This window comes from Orcinus orca, chromosome 1 (assembly GCF_937001465.1).
Source record: "Orcinus orca chromosome 1, mOrcOrc1.1, whole genome shotgun sequence".
In the NCBI taxonomy this organism is placed as follows: Eukaryota; Metazoa; Chordata; class Mammalia; order Artiodactyla; family Delphinidae; genus Orcinus; species Orcinus orca.
In genome coordinates, this window is record NC_064559.1 from 175,339,812 (window position 1) to 175,357,735 (window position 17,924).

General features: G+C 40.1%; 1 protein-coding gene and 1 pseudogene across 6 annotated transcripts in view; one reads left to right on the top strand and one right to left on the bottom strand.

The window, feature by feature from the left end:
- TESK2 (testis associated actin remodelling kinase 2) overlaps positions 1 to 17,924 on the top strand; it is a 132,612-nt gene that overhangs the window by 73,563 nt on the left and 41,125 nt on the right. The window lies entirely within an intron of this gene.
- Positions 4,609 to 5,680, bottom strand: LOC101274497 (BCL2/adenovirus E1B 19 kDa protein-interacting protein 3-like; annotated as a pseudogene).

Genomic DNA, 17,924 nt, shown 5'->3' on the forward strand with positions numbered 1-17,924 from the left:
CTGTGCTTCCAATGCAGGGGGCCTGGGTTTAATCCCTGGTCAGAGAACTAGATCCCACATGCCGCAACTAAAAGATTCCGCATGTTGCAACTAAAAGATCCCATGTGTTGCAACGAAGATCCCATATGCCTTAACTAAGACCCGGCTCAGCCAAATAAATAAATTTTTAAAAAGTATTTTAAATAGGGCTTCCCTGGTGGCGCAGTGGTTGAGAGTCTGCCTGCCGATGCAGGGGACATGGGTTTGTGCCCCGCTCTGGGAAGATACCACATGCCGTGGAGCAGCTGGGCCATGGCCGCTGAGCCTGCGCGTCCAGAGCCTGTGCTCCGCAACGGGAGAGGCCACAACAGTGAGAGGCCCGCGTACCGGAAAAAAAAAAAAAAAAAAAGGTATTTTAAATAAATAAATAAATAAATAAAAATGATGGATTAAGGTGCATCTTTTTGATTTTATCATTGAAATCCTAGTGAGTAACTAGGTGAAAGAGTGTCGATATAGCCCTCAAAGCAAATTCTATAATACTAGCATATTGGTAAGGGGGGGTCTTAATATTGTTTTCTCTTCTCTGTAGTAAGGTAGAAAGTCTAATGACTTAGGAATTGAGTCTAAGTTCTAATTTCATATAACCAGAAAGTTTCTGTAAAATAAAATGTGGAATAAGCTTCAGTACTGTTTATGTCATCATCTGTGGAGAGTGAAGTAGTACAACCCCAGAAAGAAGGTGATTTTAAAAAAATTTATTGAGATATAATTGACATATAATGGAAGATGATTTTTAATATAAACAATGGCTACCATTTATTGAGTATGTATTATGGACCCCCGTTGATCGTTTTCCTACCCCGCCCCCATATTTTACTTTCTAGACCTCTCCCATCTCAGCAAATGGAATTGCCATTCATCTATTATTTAGGCCAAAAACCTAGGTGTCATCCTTAATATCTTTCCTTTACACCCTACCTCAAACCTTCAGGTAGTTTAGCATTATCTGTAAAATATGCCCTGTCTGCCTACTACTTACTGCCTCCACAAGCCAGCATCCTAGCTCAGTTCCCCTCTTGCCCCATGGTAGCCAGATTGAACTTTAAAAAGGTAAATCAGATCATACCATCCCCCACTGCTGAATTTCCTTCTGTGACTTTTTGTCACCCTTCAAATGAAATCTAAACTCTGGGCTTTGATGTACAAGGCCTTAATTTGTCCTGCCTGCCTCTCTGACCTTATTTCTGATCACTCTTCCTGTAGCTTACACCATCCTAACCACCACCCTTACTGACCTTTTTGTTTCGCAAATGCACCAACCTCTTTCCTACTTCAGAGTCTTTGTACTTTCTTTTCCCATTTCCTATAGTAATGTCTTTATCCCAGAATTATTTGGCATGCTTCTTCTGAGATATCCCCTCCTCATAGAGACTTTTGTTGACTAGCCTGTCTAAAATAGCCATCCAATATCACTATTTATCCCCTCATTCTGCTTTGTCTTTATAGTTCTTATCATCTTTGAAAATATCTTATTTATTCATTTGTTTACTTATTGTTTATAGCCTCCAGGGTAGGGTGAGCTCCCTGAGGGGAGAACTTTATAATGTTCACCACTGTATTGGGTTAGCTAAAAAGTTTGTTCGGGTTTTTCCGTAACATCTTATGGAAAACCCGAATGAACTTTTTAGCCAACCCAATATTTCCAGTGCCTATAAAATAGTATCTATAGAAGCAGGTACTACATAGAAGCAAGCCAGTTTGCATCACAGAAACCTACAAAACTTAGAGTTCACCTCTGGATCTGAAGGTGGATGTCAGGCTTGGGCTGAAAATAGGACTATTGAAAGTCTTTTCAGGGATAACTGGGCCTAAAAGTCACCATCCCCATTCTTTGCAACAATCAGTTAAGTCTCACCCACCCCGACAAGAGATGAATTTTTATTTTGGGGAAAAAATTGAACCAGAATGTTAGAATGCTTAACCGACCTTCATACTAGGTAAGCATCTAAAATGACAGCAGATGGGAAAGGAACGTTATACTGAGAAGAGGGAGATGAAGGGATTGTCTGCATACTGAATGGTGAGGCTCTTGAGACTTCTAGTCCTCTTCTATCACGTGGCTCTTAAGCAGGTAGGAATCATCTGCCTCCCACCCACACCCCCACCACCTGCCAGGAAATTGGTGGATTTGGAGAAATTGAAGAGCCCCAAGTAAAAGAAGAAAACTTTAAAATGTAACTACCAAAAAACCCTCTAATTACTATCTTCTAAATATATATCCTTCCAGGAGAGGTTAGAGAAGGAGCTGCATCAATGAAACAAGAATGGTATACTATAAAATAGGAATAATTAGAGAACCACAAAGATTCTCAAAGATTCTTGGAAATTTAAAAATATAATTATTTATTTATATATGGTTCTATATGATTATTTAGTTATGGTTTTATTTAAACCATTTGACTAGAAGGCCAAGGAGATAAAGTTGAGGAAATCATCCGTTAATGGAGAAAAACCAAAGATGGAAAATAAGAGAGAAAAGATAAGAAAATTAAAGGATCAATCTAGGAAGTCTGTTTTTGACTAATACAAGAACATTTTCTACAACTGAAGAGCATGAACTTCCAAAGTGAAAGGTCCTACCAAGTGCCCAGCACAATGAATGAAAAAAAAGACCCACCCCAGAGCATATGATTATGAAATTTTAGAATATGGGCAATAAAAATAAGATTCTAAGCACTTCTATGGGCGGGGGGGAATGAGATGCCATATAAAAGACTGAAAATTAAAATGGTATCAGACTTCGCAACACCAGCTCTGGAAGCTCTACCGATGGAACAATGCTTTCTGAGAGAAAATTATTTCCTACTTAGAAGTCTATATCCAGTCAAACTACCAGTCAGGCATGAGAGTAAAGACATTTTCAGACATGCAACATTTTGAAAACTTTGCCCTTGCAAAAGCTTTTCTTTTGAAGCTTCTGGGGGATGTATCCCATCAAAAACAAGGGGGCAAACAAAACAATTAAGTAAAAATAAAAAGGAAGGTGTAAGATCTGGAAAGAAGGGTGATAGCAAGACCCAGGGTGACTGCTGGATAACAGTCTAGAGAATAAGCAGTCCAAACTGGAGTGGGAGGATCAAGAACTCTAGGAGAAATATTGGGGAGTGGGGTTTAAGGAAAGAATTCATGGATTTCCAGATGTGTTTGACATGGTGGACATTCATATTCAGAAGAATTTTACAATTCTGTTGGAGACTTTGGGAAGAATTAATGGTAGGCATATAGTAACTAAGCAAATGAAAAATTAGGCAAAACATTAAAAATTGTGCAAGAAATAAAGTGTATTCATAATATATTACTTGGCTTAGTAGTGATTATAATCAGTCATAATAATGCAAATGCTGAGTTTTTGTTTCTCCTAAATATTGATTTTACCCAAAATTGTCTTTTACCCAGTATTTGAAAGGAAGTAATTTAAGAGGGTGGAACCCTCAGCTTCCACACTGGAAAGTCAGTAGAAGGTCAGAAATAGCAGTATAAGTATGTTAGCTAGAGCTGTATTGGTAAATAGAAGAAACAGTAAAAGAATTGTTACTTACTCAGGGGAGTAGGATTCAGTGGTGATATGGGCAGCCCTGGGTTCTATTTTCATTATATACCTATTTGAAGCTTTGTAAATTATAACTGAGGAAAATTAAGTTAGGAGGCAATTGCAGTCATCTAGAGAGAGCTTGGACTATGGGTAGCAGTGTAGGTGGAAAGAAGTAATTGGATTCTGGATATTTTTGAAAGTAGAGGCAATAGAATTTCCTAATGGATTGGGTGTGGGATATTAGCACAAGGAAGCAGGAATCTAGAATGACTCTTACTTAGATTTTTGACTTGAATGACTGGGAGAATTGAATTGCCAGTAACTACATTGGGGAAGACTGAATAGGGGACAGGTTTGGGGATGGGAGATCAGGAGATATCAAGTTGACAGTTGGGTAAACAAGTCTGGAATTCAGAGGAGAGGTTCAGGATGGTTGTGTCTCTTAGTAGTTAGGGGACCTTAGGTAAGTTATATAACCTCTGTAATCTCAGTTTTCTCATCTGTGAAGTAGAGAATAATAATAGTATTACTGTACCAGGTTGATGGTGATGCCGAAAACTTGGCCTCTCTGCACTGGTGCCAAATCGAATCTCGGAGACAGAGTTTTGGGTGAAGTGGAAAGGAATAGCTTTATTGCTTTGCCAGGCAAAGGGGGACACAGCGGGCTTGTGCCCTGAAAAACTGTGTGTCCCAACCTGGGGAGATTTGATGAGTTTTATAGCAGTGGTTCAAGGGTGGGGTTGCTGATAAGGATCAGGGTGTGTACAGGGCCTGCATGCCTTTAATCTGGTCTAGGTGGTCTCCTGATGAGCTTCTTGAAGTTAATCGAACTGTGATCTTCTCTGGAATGAAGAATGCTAAGTCTTCCATTTGTTGGGGGTTTTAGTTCTGTAGAAGAGCTCAAAGATATTGTTATGTGTATCCCTTGAGGTGGAACCAGGGCCCTGCCCCAAGGCTGCACTTTGTTTTTCTCTCCTCTTTTTTTGGTTTAAAATAATTTTTTATTGCCCAGGGTATTTTTTTCTAGTGTCTTATTTTGTTTGTTTGTTTTCTTTTTTAATAACTGTAAATTCGAGCTTAGAGAAACTTGCCTTTGTCTTGAAAAACAAAACAATAAAGCTTTTATATCAATTGCTAACCTGGTCTCATTTTAAGAGAATGATGGGAGTTATCTTGCAAGAGTAAAATTTATACCATGAATGATGCAGGTCTAAGTCTGATGGTACTAAAAGGAGACAACAGCATTGTTGACAAAATTAAAAATAATCTGCTGGTGGCATTTGCAGAAAAGAAGCCCTTGCAAATATCTAAACAACAGTAAACTCTGTTAGGAAATTCTAAAGTGTTTTATGGGCCAAAAAGGGAATGAGGTTAGTAAAATGCCTCAACAGAGTTTGAATAAAATACTGGATTTGAGAATTACTGGAACTTGGATATGTAAAAATAGGTTGTAGGTTGGGTCATGCTTACAATGGTCTCAAGTTGAAATAAACTACTGTGACAGTACACCACTTCACAAGTCACACTCTTTCCCAGGGGCTCTTCTTTTCCCTCAGTAGGTACTGGCAGAAGATGTGCTTAGTCATTTTCCAGTGTAGATGCCTAGCCCCAAAGCCAAAACATGGGAGAGGAAGAGAGATGGAATGAACACCTTAAGAAATTCTTCAGAGAAAATCCCCCCTTTTTTCATGGCTCCAGTTTTCCTCATGCTTAAGGAAATGGAATGTTTAGGGTGCCTGAAGTGGAACTCCTTAGGTGGAACGTTGTCAGGTCTACTGAACCAGTCAGATACCCAGTCTACGATTTTCTTCAAAGAATTCACTTCTTTCTCTCCTTCTGCAATTTCTTTTTCTGTCTGAGAGCTGTGGTCCCTGCTGGTGTGCATTTCCACATCAAACATGATCTGCCCAACTTCTTGTGGGGAAGGACTATCTCAGTGAGAACTGCCTCTTGAACTACTCTGTCCAGATTCATGTTGTGCATCCAAAAGAATCTTTTCCATATCTCCATTGTGGATAGAGGATGAGGAGGTACATGTTCTAGCCCCCCATTTTTCCCATTGCCATTGTCATTGGCCTTGCTGCTGTTCATGGGGAGCTCCACCTCAGCTCCACGCTGAGGCCGGCTGGTTGGGGCAGAGACTGTTCACCTTCCTCACAGTTGTTGTTGTCTGGGGCCGGCGGCTGCTGTACTGAGACGACATTGTCGCAGCAGGACTGTCTGGTTCTCAGGCAGCAACACTAGACTTTGTTTCTTTTCTTTTATTTTTTTTTTAACGAATATCTTGTTTATTTATTTATTTTTTATTTTTGGCTGCATTGGGTCTTAGTTGCGGTACATGGGCTCTCTAGTTGAGGCGTGCAGGCTTAGTTGCTCCGCGGCATGTGGGAATTTAGTTCCCCAACCAGAGATCAAACCTGTGTCCCCTGCATGATTCTTTACCACTGGACCACCGCGGAAGTCCCCTGCACTTTGTTTCTTGACTGCTCCTCCCTTGTCTCTGCATCCCCTCCCTTCCCAGATTAGCAGCTGTTTGAAAGGCTTCTGTGCCAAGGAGCCCCACAAGGTCCTACTCGGTTTCACTGGGAGGATTAAATGAAATAACATACATAAAGAACTTATCATGGGACTTCCCTGGTGGTGCAGTGGTTAAGAATCAGCCTGACAGTGCAGAGAACACAGGTTCAAGCTCTGGTCCGGGAAGATCCCACATGCTGCTAGAGCAGCTAAGCCCGTGCGCCACAGCTACTGAGCCTGCCCTCTAGAGCCCGCACACCACAACTACTGAAGCACGTGCGCCTACAGCCGTGCTCCACAAGAGAAGCCACCTCACCACAGGGAAGAGTAGCCCCTGCTCACCGCAACTAGAGAAAGCCTGCACACAGCAACGAAGACCCAACGCAGTCAAAAATAAAGTAAATAAATTTATTTTTTAAAAAAAGAACTTATCACAGTGCAAGGCACTAAATCTTAGCTATTATTTTTATTACTGATGCTGCTATTATTATAATCATCTGAAGCATCATATAATAAGGCTGTATAGCATAAAGCTTAAGAGTTAAGGATCCAAACAACAATAAACAGATAGCGTATTAAGCAAAACAAAAGAGTTAAGGATCCAGTCCTGACTGCCATTTGCTAGTTGTGTGACCTGGGGGAAGCCACTTAATCTGTCTTCAGTTTCATCTGTAAAACGGAGATAGTAGTAGTACCTATTACATAATGTCTTCATAAGGATTAAATGAGGTAATTCCTATAAAGTATTTAGAACAGTGTCTGACACATTATAAGTGCTCAGTAAATGTTATCTACTATTATCATTATTTGTGAACTCCTTAAAGAAAGAACCATCATGTTTATTTCTATGGCCCCCACTTGATCCTCATTGCCTGGCACTGTGCTTAGTATATATGTGACAGGCCGTAAAAAAAATTTAAGTGTTTATCTATGGAGAGTACAAACCTTGCACTTAGTATTTACTTGATACCTGCCTGTTGTATTGAATTCGGGAAGAAATAAATCATTGGGAGAGTGTTTCAGAAGTATGCTCACATAATTTGAAGTTTGTGTTTATATTTTGCTATTTTGGTGTGAGTTTATGAGTAATTGTAGACTAAAGGATAAATTTGGGAAGGGAGAAGAAGCTTTTTCAGTGCTTGGGGAGACAATCTATATACTTGGGTTTGTGGATTTTAGTTCTCCTGAACTTCCTGGATTTTAAAAAAAAAGCATGTGGGGAACATTTAAAGTCACTGCACATATATGTATTAATAGTTCTGCCTTTGTCAGGAGGCTTGGTATTTTGCTGCTTGCATGGCAGTTTTGAGCAATGTGGTTTAAAATTTTCTATGAAATAAAGAAAATACAGAATGAATTCATTCTTAGTCTCATTTTACTTTCAGTTGTTATTCAAGATAGAGGATATTTTTCTCTCAGAAATCTAGGATGTTTTTATATTTATTAAACTGGTTTAATATTTATAAGCAAGCAGATCTAATTTAAACTTTTTATATATTTGTATTGTTTCACTAAGAAAAAGTAAAATTTGACCATGAACTTGATTTGTCCTTTTGTTATTATATATAGTGCTATTGACATGATCTAGTGATGGCTGCGGAATGTTTATTCTGCCTGTAGCTATCTTAAAATTGGACTATAAAAACCATGGAGAGGGCTTCCCTGGTGGCGCAGTGGTTGAGAGTCCGCCTGCCGATGCAGGGGACACGGGTTTGTGCCCCGGTCCGGGAAGATCCCACATGCCGCGGAACGGCTGGGCCCGTGAGCCATGGCCGCTGAGCCTGCGCGTCCGGAGCGTGTGCTCCACAACGGGAGAGGCCACAACAGTGAGAGGCCCTCGTACCGGAAAAAAAAAAAAAAACATGGAGAGAAAAGAGAAAGCCAGACTGAACCAGCTCTGCTTAGTGTCACCTGATGTGAGGCTCTGGTGGTTAATGTCTGTTCAGCTGAGTTTTCCTTATGAGTTTTCGTATCTATGACCTCGCACAACCAGTTTTCCATGATGTAATACCTCTAAAACACGTTTGAACTGCAGCAAGCCTTACCCAAGGATAAGTACTCCTTTTTTTATGGATCTAACATTCATAGCTCTTTTGGGCCTTGAGTTCTGAGCCATTTCCCTCTCTTCTCCTTTTTGAGTATTGGTAATTTTTTCTAGTCTAAGAGAGCATTGGTATCTTTGCTTTATTTGGGAGTAAGATGCAAAGCAGTTCATTTTATTTTTTTATTATTATCTTTTTTTTTATTATTATCTTTTAATTAATTAATTAATTAATTAATTTATGGCTGCGTTGGGTCTTTGTTGCTGCACGCAGGCTTTCTCTAGTTGTGGCGAGCAGGGGCTACTCTTCACCGTGGTGCGCAAGCTTCTCATTGTGGTGGCTTCTCTTGTTGCGGAGCACAGGCTCTAGGTGCGTGGGCTTCATTAGTTGTAGCACACAGGCTCAGTAGTTGTGGCTCACAGGCTCTAGAGCTCAGGCTTAGTAGTTGTGGCACACGGGTTTAGTTGCTCCGTGACACGTGGGATCTTCCTGGACCAGGGCTCGAACCTGTGTCCCCTGCGTTGGCAGGCGGATTCTCAACCACTGCGCCACCAGGGAAGCCCCACACTTTAATATTTTACTGTAGGTTTATTTCAGGCCTCTTAATTGTTTTTTTGCCAAACTTTGGAGTCAGACATTTTTCTGGAAAGACAAGTACAGGTCAGAAGAACTCTTACAATATGGATGGTGCTTTTATTGCTCAAAGTTGGCAGTAGAAAGACTTTTAAAGCTAACCAGTAAGATTTTCATTAGTTTACAGATAGATAGTTTTTTATGAATCAAAATGAAATTATTATTGAACCACAGGCCTTTTTCTTCCATACTGATTGTCACAGAACAAAGCATAGGCTTTGGAGCCTAATAGATCCAGATTCCAGTACCTTCTCTAATCTTTGTCAAGTCACTTAAATACTCAGAACCTCATTTTCCTAGATGATAAAATGGGGGTAATTTCATCTCAGGTAGTACCTATAAAACACCTAGCACAGTTTCCAGGTATATTGTAGGTGAGCAATAAGTAGTAATTTTCTTGACAGCTTTGATACAATGGCCACAGACCTCTCACTAGGTCCTGTTATGCAGAATTGAAGAGGTCCAAGTTTGACAGTAATGTCAGTGTTTTGTTTTTCAGAATGAGGATAGATAGATGTGTTTTAGACTGTAATCACACCTCTCCCTCATTCTTCTGTTTAGGTAATAAACTTTTGAGAAGGCATAACATTTAAACTTTAATGTTTAACTGTGAGCTTTATACATAACTGAGAGTTCAATAAATATTTGACCCACTGGATGTAAATGCCATGAAGGAACATAATAACATTATTATTTTCCTTATGCTTGTTTAGAAAGAGTCAAATCCCAAAGTCTATCCTAGATCTGTGAGCATTATAACATAGAATAGTGACCCATAAATTTTTCTGGTTATGTATTATTAGTTTTCTATGGCTGCTGTAGCAAATTGCCACAAACCTAATGGCTTAAAACAACATAAAAGTATTATCTTACAGTTCTGTAGGTCAGAAGTCTGATGGGTCTTACTGGGCTAAATTCAAGGAGAGCTATGTTCCTTTCTGGAGGCTCTAGGGGAGAATCTATTTTCTTACTTTCTTCAGCTTCTAGAGTCTGTTTTGCATTCCTTGGCTTGTAGTGCCCTTCCATCTTCAAAGCCAGCCAAGGCCAGTTGAGTCTTTTTCACATTGAATCCCTCTGATACTGACTCTTCTGCCTCCCTCTTCCACCTTTGAATACCTCTTGTGATTACATTGCACCCACTTTGCTAATCCAGGATAATCTCCCTAATTTAAAGCGAGCTGATTAGCAGTCTTAATTCCATCTGCAGTTTAATTTATTCTACTTGCCTACTAACATAACATATTCACAGGTTCTAGGGATTAGGACATGGACATCTTTGGATATCTTCTGTCTTCCATAGTATCCCATTAGGAAAACATTTTTGAGCACATCCCCAGGTGCTACGATCAACCCTTATTAAATATTAGTAAAACTTAATTTCTCTTTTTCATATTAAAAAAAAGTAAAAATTCTAATTTTCTTTCCATTCTTCAGTCTTGCTCATTCCCCAGTTTTGGAGACTGCTGGGTAATAGTAGGGCCTTGAAAGGTCCTGCCTTGGAATAAGATTTTTTTTTTTTTTTTTTGCGGTACGCGGGCCTCTCACTGTTGCGGCCTCTCCCGTTGCTGAGCAACAGGCAACAGGCTCCGGACACTCAGGCTCAGCGGCCATGGCTCACGGGCCCAGCCGCTCCGTGGCATGTGGGATCTTCCCGGACCGGGGCACGAACCCGTGTCCGCTGCATCGGCAGGCGGACTCTCAACCACTGCGCCACCAGGGAAGCCCTGGAATAAGAATTTTAACTTTTAATTGAATTCAGTAAATATTTACTGAGCAGTAACTATGAACAAGGCAGTATTTAAGGTATATATAGAGACACAAAAGCTTGTTTCTTACTCATGTTCCAGTCCAATGCATGTTGCGTGGAGGTTGAAGGGGAGCTCTTTTTAACCTTGGACAGGGCCTCAGTTTCCTCTACTGGGTCTTCTGCATCTGCTGGCAGACGAAGGAATAAAGTATGGAGGACAGTGTTGAGGTTTTTAATGGGACAGGCCTGGAAATAATCACTTCTGCCCCTATACCGCTGGCCAGAACTCAGTTTTAAGGTCTTAACCAACTAGGAAATGTAGTCTGCTTCAGGAGGAAAAAAGGAAGTGAACAAGTAGCCATTCCCTTCCATACATAACATCCCTGCCCTCAAGAATCCTCTGACTGAGTGGAAGAGGTGGACGTAGCTAAAACATGTAGAAGGCAGGCCTGATAAGTGTTACAATAGAAGTTTAAATGGAGTGATATGAGTGTATAGGGAAGAGAAAGATTAATTTTGATTAGAAAGGTAGACTCATTCTAGCAACAAAATGAAAGTGGAAATGGGAGAATTCAGGGCATATTTAGGAGAGGCAGGTTATATAACTGAAATGTAGAGAATGCAGGTCTATGTAATAGATAAGGTAAGAGAGGTTGGGGTCAGATCATTCAGACTCTTGAATAACACGCTAAAGAATTTGGACTTTAGCCCACAGGGACTGTGAGCTGCCACAACAATTTTTTGAGTAGCCAATAGCTTCTTAAGTGGAGGGGTTGTGTCTTAATCATTTTTATATCCTTTTTATAACTATATGGAGAGGTAGTATAACATTGTGGTTAAGAGCACAGACTTTGGGGAAAAAAAAAAAAAAAGCACAGACTTTGGGAATTCCCTAGCAGTCCAGTGGTTAAAACTCCACGCTTCCATTGCAGGGTGCGGGTTTGCCCCGTTCGGGGAACTAAGATCCCGCGTGACACGTCGTGCGGCCAAAAAAAAAGAGAGAGAGCACAGACTTTGGAACCCACTGTTTAGGTTTGACTCCTGGCTCTGCTACTTATTAGCTGTTATGACTTTGGGCAAGTTACTTAATTTCTCTGAGCCTGTTTCTTCATCTATATGATTAGGTTAATAAAAGTGTTACTTCGTTGGGTTATCGTGAGAATTAAATGAATACAACGTAGGACGTACCTGGTGGCACAGTGGTTAAGAATACGCCTGCCAATGCAGGGGACGTGGGTTCGAGCCCTGGTCCGGGAAGATCCCACGTGCCACGGAGCAACTAAGCCCGTGCGCCACAACTACTGAGCCTGTGTGCCACAACTACTGAAGTCCGCGCACCTAGAACCCGTGCTCCATAGCAAGAGAAGCCACCGCAATGAAAGCGCACAGAGGCAAAGAGTAGCTACTGCTTGCCGCAGCTAGAGAAAGCCCACGTGCAGCAACAAAGACCCAACACAGCCAAAAGTAAATAAATTTATTACAACAGTGAATATAACATAAAGTACTTAGAGCAATGCCTAGATGGTAAGCGCACTTTGAGTTAGTTGTTATCATAATTATTATGATCATTACCAGTGCCTGGCACAGAGTGGCACTCAGTAATTTTTGAGTGGTCAGAGTTGTGTTTTAAATTATCCCGCAAGTGTTTATATACTGTCATATGCCAGGCAAGGGAATGCTATTAAGAAGCTTATAGTCTAGTAGGGGAGATATAAGGCATATTATAAAACAGTTAAAGGTAGAAAATGATGATGCTATAGCAGTGTGGTGTTGATGGAGTGCCTTGGTAATTCAGAAGCATGCTCGGTCAAAAATACTTCTACTTAGAGGGAGCCAAAGTCTCTGGTCAAAGTCTAGTTTACCAGTAGTTTCAGAGTTGGGAGTTTCCTGTTGTAGTCTTACTAACTTCAGAGTAGTGATCAGCTAGCTATCCTTGGTCTACACTGAGCCTTGCCACTCAACATGTAAGTCCATAGACCAAGCAGCATTAGCATCACCTGCGAGCTTTTTAGAAATTCAGAATTTCAAGTCCCCCGCTGACCTATAGAATCTAAGTCTGCAGTTTACATGATTTCTAGGTGATCTGTTTCCACATTAAAATTTAGGAAGCACTGGTCTAAAAAAATCAAAAGCAATGTGAATGTGTGTGTAATATGAAATTAAAAATAACAAAGTTGAGTAATCTAATCACTCACTCTTAAGCATATCCATTAAGAAAGTGCTCCCTTCCCGAGCTAAGTAATTTTACCTTGCATGATTTTGGGTGGTGGTAGCGGAGAATAAGAATCAATCAGAATGTAACATTTTTTAGATCCTGTCTCTTACCAAAAGTGATTTTAAGCCTCAGCCACAGTTTAGATTTTCATTAAAGAAGCAATAAAAATTTCAGTAAAAACTTATTGTTGATTTTAAATGCTTTTCTAGGCATAAATCTCTTCCCTGTTAAGGATGAGTAATATTTCCCTTTTAAAGTATATTCTGTTTATAGCAACTGGAATGATTAACTCTGCTCAAGCTCTTCTTCCAATATAAAGCTAATGCCTGTCTCAGCTTGCCAGCTCTGTAACACCATTTTCGACATGGTGGTGGTGGGGAGGAAGTGGGGGTGAGGAGGCCTGGCAGAAAAGTTTCACATAGTGGTAGAATTGTGCGACACCACTGTGATGTGGCGATGAGAGTAGGAAGTGGGGAAGACTGTCACATGAAGCCAGTGCCTGCCTGAATGTGTCATCTGTGACATCTCTGTGGATGGTGTGGTCATAGTGACGGTGGGTCTGGGGGGAAGGGAAGCAAGGGTGTACCACACCCAAACCAAATACTTTCAGCTTCTAGGAGATCCATAACTTTAGAATGTAGCCATTGTTTTGCTAGTAGAATCCTATTGCCTAGCTTCTATATAAATATTTGATTAAATAAAGTAAACACCTCTTGGCTTTCCAGCCTTGTACCTGCCTCTAAATGTTCTTTCTTATAAAACGAGTTTACATTGTGAAGCTAATTTGGTGATTACTGCTTTTTCATTCAAGAAATGCTTGTTTAGCATCTTATGTGCAAAGCATTGTATGTCTGGCACTGTATATAGAAATAAATTAGATGAGATCTGTACTCTTAAAAACCTTTCTTATATTCCAGTCTGGAGAAGAAGTCAGAAAGGTTAAGAGAAGAATAGCTAACATTCTCTAGTGCTTATTATGTTCCAGGAGCTCAAGTTGTCTCATTTTATCTTCACAATAACCATATAGGTTAGGTAATATTAACATTGCCATTTTGCATGTGGAAAACTCTGAAATACAGAGAGGTCATCAGTAAGTGGCAGAGCCAGGATTCAAATCCAAGTAGTCTGACTCCACACCCTGGACTACTTCACTTATGCTAATGAGCAATCTTTCAAAGAAGGATGTTAGGAGTACTGGGGGGCAGGAAAAGAGAGAAAGAGTACTGATGTTTACTGAGGGCATCCTGGAGATCATTGTAGAGAAGATGAAATTTTAACTGATCCTAGAAGGATAATTTTCAGTAAGTAAATGAAGTCTTCCAGCTCAGGGAAGAGCTTTAACTTAAGTTTCCAGGTCATAAAAATCATTCATGCAGGGCTTCCCTGGTGGCGCAGTGGTTGAGGGTCCGCCTGCCGATGCAGGGGACACGGGTTCGTGCCCCGGTCTGGGAAGATCCCACATGCCACAGAGCGGCTGGGCCCGTGAGCCATGGCTGCTGAGCCTGCACGTCCAGAGCCTGTGCTCCACAACGGGAGAGGCCACAACAGTGAGAGGCCCGTGTACCGGAAAAAAAAAAAAAAAAAAAATCATTCATGCCTTTCAACAAGTCTTTACTGAGAGCTTCCTTACTGTGTGCAAGGTACTATACTAGGTGCTAGAAATACAGAGGTAAATAAAACTCTGAATCTTCCACAGTAAGGAAAGTTACAAGAGAGTAATGTGGGCAGAAGGCAGGTTATAATGAGTTTAGAAACGAAGGAAGGTTAAAGATATGTAGATAGTGTATGTAACCTTAAAGTTTGGTTACAAGTGCAAAGAGTGTATTAGGATCATATTTTAGGGAGAGGGACAAGGGAAGCATTTTTTAAGATGGGTAAATTTAAATATATTTGTAGGATAGAACCAGAGGAAAGGGAGAGACGAGTGAAGAATAAGGCTCATGGGAAAGTGTGAACTTCCAAAGATAAGCTGGAGCAAATCATGGAAAGTTTCAAGTGCTGTGGTAAGGAATTTTGACATTATTCTATAGGCAGAAGGGAACCATTGAAGGTTTATAAAGAAGGAAATGACATATTTTGTGTTTTGAAAAGGTAACTCTAATAGCCATGTAAGGGATGGCATAATTTAGAATCATTAATAATAACAAAATAAAAAACAATTAACCTTTATTTGATCATAGGCTAGACATTGCTAAACATTGTCCCTGAAATATCCATTTAACCCTCCTAACAATCCTTTAAGGTAGTGTTATTTTCAGGTCCATTTTTCTTCAGATAAGGAAATGGAGATTTATAAAGGTTAAGTAACTTGTTTTAAGTTCCCTTAGGTGGATATGGATAGATTTCTATGCTCTAGTGCAAAGGTGAGCAAACTCTTTCTGTAAAGGACTAGATAGTAAATGTTTTACTCTTTGCAAGCCATACAGTCTCTGTCACAACTATTCAACTCTGCTGTTGTAGCACAAAAGCAGCCATAGAAAATACCATGTCTGTTCCAATAAAACTATGAAAACGAGTAGTAGGCCATAGTTATTAACCACTGTTAGTGCCCATTATAGTTTAGAAAGATGTAGTGAAGGAAGAAACGTAGCTTATTGTATTTTACTTTACCTCTTTTTGCTATGGAGGAGTAATGAGAATAGAATTATCCTTAGGTAGGAATACCATTTAATCTCAGAGAAGCATCCTTTCTGTAAGAGGTTCACTAGAAACTGCTATTTTTAAAAAAATTTTATTTTTGGCTGCGTTGGGTCTTCGTTGCTGCACGCGGGCTTTCTCTAGTTGCGGTGAGCAGGGGCTACTCTTTGTTGCAGTGCACAGGCTTCTCATTGTGGTGGCTTCTCTTGTTGTGGAGCATGGGTTCTAGGCGCGTGGGCTTCAGTGGTTGCAGCACGCGGGCACAGTAGTTGTGGCATGCGGGCCCTAGAGTGCGCAGGGTTTAGTAGCTGCGGTGTGTGGACTCAGTATTTGCAGCACATGGGCTCTAGAGCGCAGGCTCAGTAGTAGTGGCGCATGGGCTTAGTTGCTTCGCAGCATGTGGGATCTTCCTGGACCAGGGATTGAAACTGTCACCCCTGCATTGGCAGGCAGATTCTTAACCACTACGCCACCAAGGAAGTCCCTAGAAACAGCTATTTATGCATACAATTTAACCACATTCTGCAAAACACCTACTTAACCTTTTATTACAATTGCTTTCCAACAGAATTACCCCTAGAATGAAAATTCTGTGAGAGAAGGGACTTTGTTTTATTACCTGTCCTGTCCCTAATGCCTTACAAATAGTGGCCATTCAATAAATAGTTGTTGAATAAATGAATGGAATACTGACTGTCATAATTCCAGTGATTGGGGAGTTGTACGAACACTTAGAGAACAGTGACCTATTTTTAAGATACCTCTACAGTAAAGAAGATGTGGTTATATATACACAATGGAATATTACTCAGCCGTAAAAAAGAATGAAACAATGCCATTTGCAGCAACATGGATGGACCTAGAGATTATCATACTAAATGAAGACAGAGAAATACAAATGTCATATGATATCGCTTATATGTGGAATGTGAAAAAAAATGTTACAAATGAACTTATATACAAAAATAGAAATAGACCCACAGACATAGAAAATAATCTTATGATTACCAAAAGAGAAGGGTGTGGGGGAAGGAGTTTGGGATTAATATATACACACTACTAAATATAAAATATAAAACCAAGAAGGACCTACTATATGGTACAGGGAACTATACTCAGTATTTTGTAATAAACTCTAAGGGAAATGAATCTGAAAAAGTATATGTATATATATGAATCACTTTACTGTACATCTGAAAGTAATACAACATTGTAAATCAGCTGTACTTCAATAAAAAAATTATTACCAAAAAAATAAAATAAAATAAAATGTCTTTATTAAGAATAAAGAAGATACCTCTACAACTGCATCTCCCCTAGATTGATTGTTTTCTCATTTATCTTGCCTGGATTTCCTTTGCTCTAGTACAGCTTCCTATCTTTTACCCAACTAGTTTGTGATGTTAACTGCAACTCTCAGATGCTCTATCTGCATAGCTTATAGACACTATACTGTGCTGGCCAGAAACATTCAGGAGTCCAGATTCAGTCTTCCAGCACTCTGTGTTACTTATGTTCATTATTCTTTAGACTTTTACCTGTCCCACATTCCTCCCCTCATTCTCTTCTGTATTAGATAGTTAGTTTCATAGTAAAGAAACTGACAGATGAATAAAGTTAAATGTCCCACTTTTACAAAGCAGGGGATGGAGGTAGGGACAAAGGATGGGGAATGGAGGGGAGAGTAGGCATATATAGAAACCAGCTTCTGCCCAGCCACCTGTGACCAAATTGGATTCTTACCTGGTCCACTTCTAAGTTATAATTATGAAAATGGCTTACATTTTTTGAACTCTTACTATGTACCAGTCACTGTGCTATGAACTTTACATTCATTATTTCATTCAGTCTTTCCAACAACCTTACGTTGTGGACATTATTATCCTATTTTACAGAGAGGGAAACTAATGCTTGCCTAGTAAAGAGTGGAGGTGGGATTTGAACCCACACCATCTAACTTCAAAGCTCTTTTAACTACTCTGTTATTTCGCTCCCTATTTATTCCCAAGCCAGAAGTAAGTTTCAGCTAGTCATTGGAACCTGCATCCTATTTTCCGTACTACCTAGATATTTCCTTGGGTTCTTTCCTTTCTCAAGTCCCCACCGTGTCTCTGGATGCACTTAGAGAAAACCAGTGGTCCAGAAACCACTTCTTGGAGAAACTCTGAAATTTCCACATTAGTAATTTTGGTTGAAGCAGCATGTCTTTAAAACTCTGCTGTGATGTTACAGCGACCAGGCATTCTCCCTCACTTTCTTTTCACTCAACAATTATTTACTGAGTGAGCAAACTATTTGCTAGGCACTGTTAGGTGCTTGAGCACAGGGAAGAATATGACCTGGACTCTGCCTTCCTGGAACTTTATGGTCCTTTCCAGCACAGTTACTGCTGTGCCTTCACTCTTACTTTAGTCAGTCTCTTCCCTTTCCTTTGCCCTTCTAAACTAGAACTTACTTGGGACCTGTGGATATTGTTAATGAGACTTCCTTCTTGACAACCCAAGCCCCAAATGTCACTGACTTTATGTCATTTATTTTCTTCTACTTTATAATCATCAG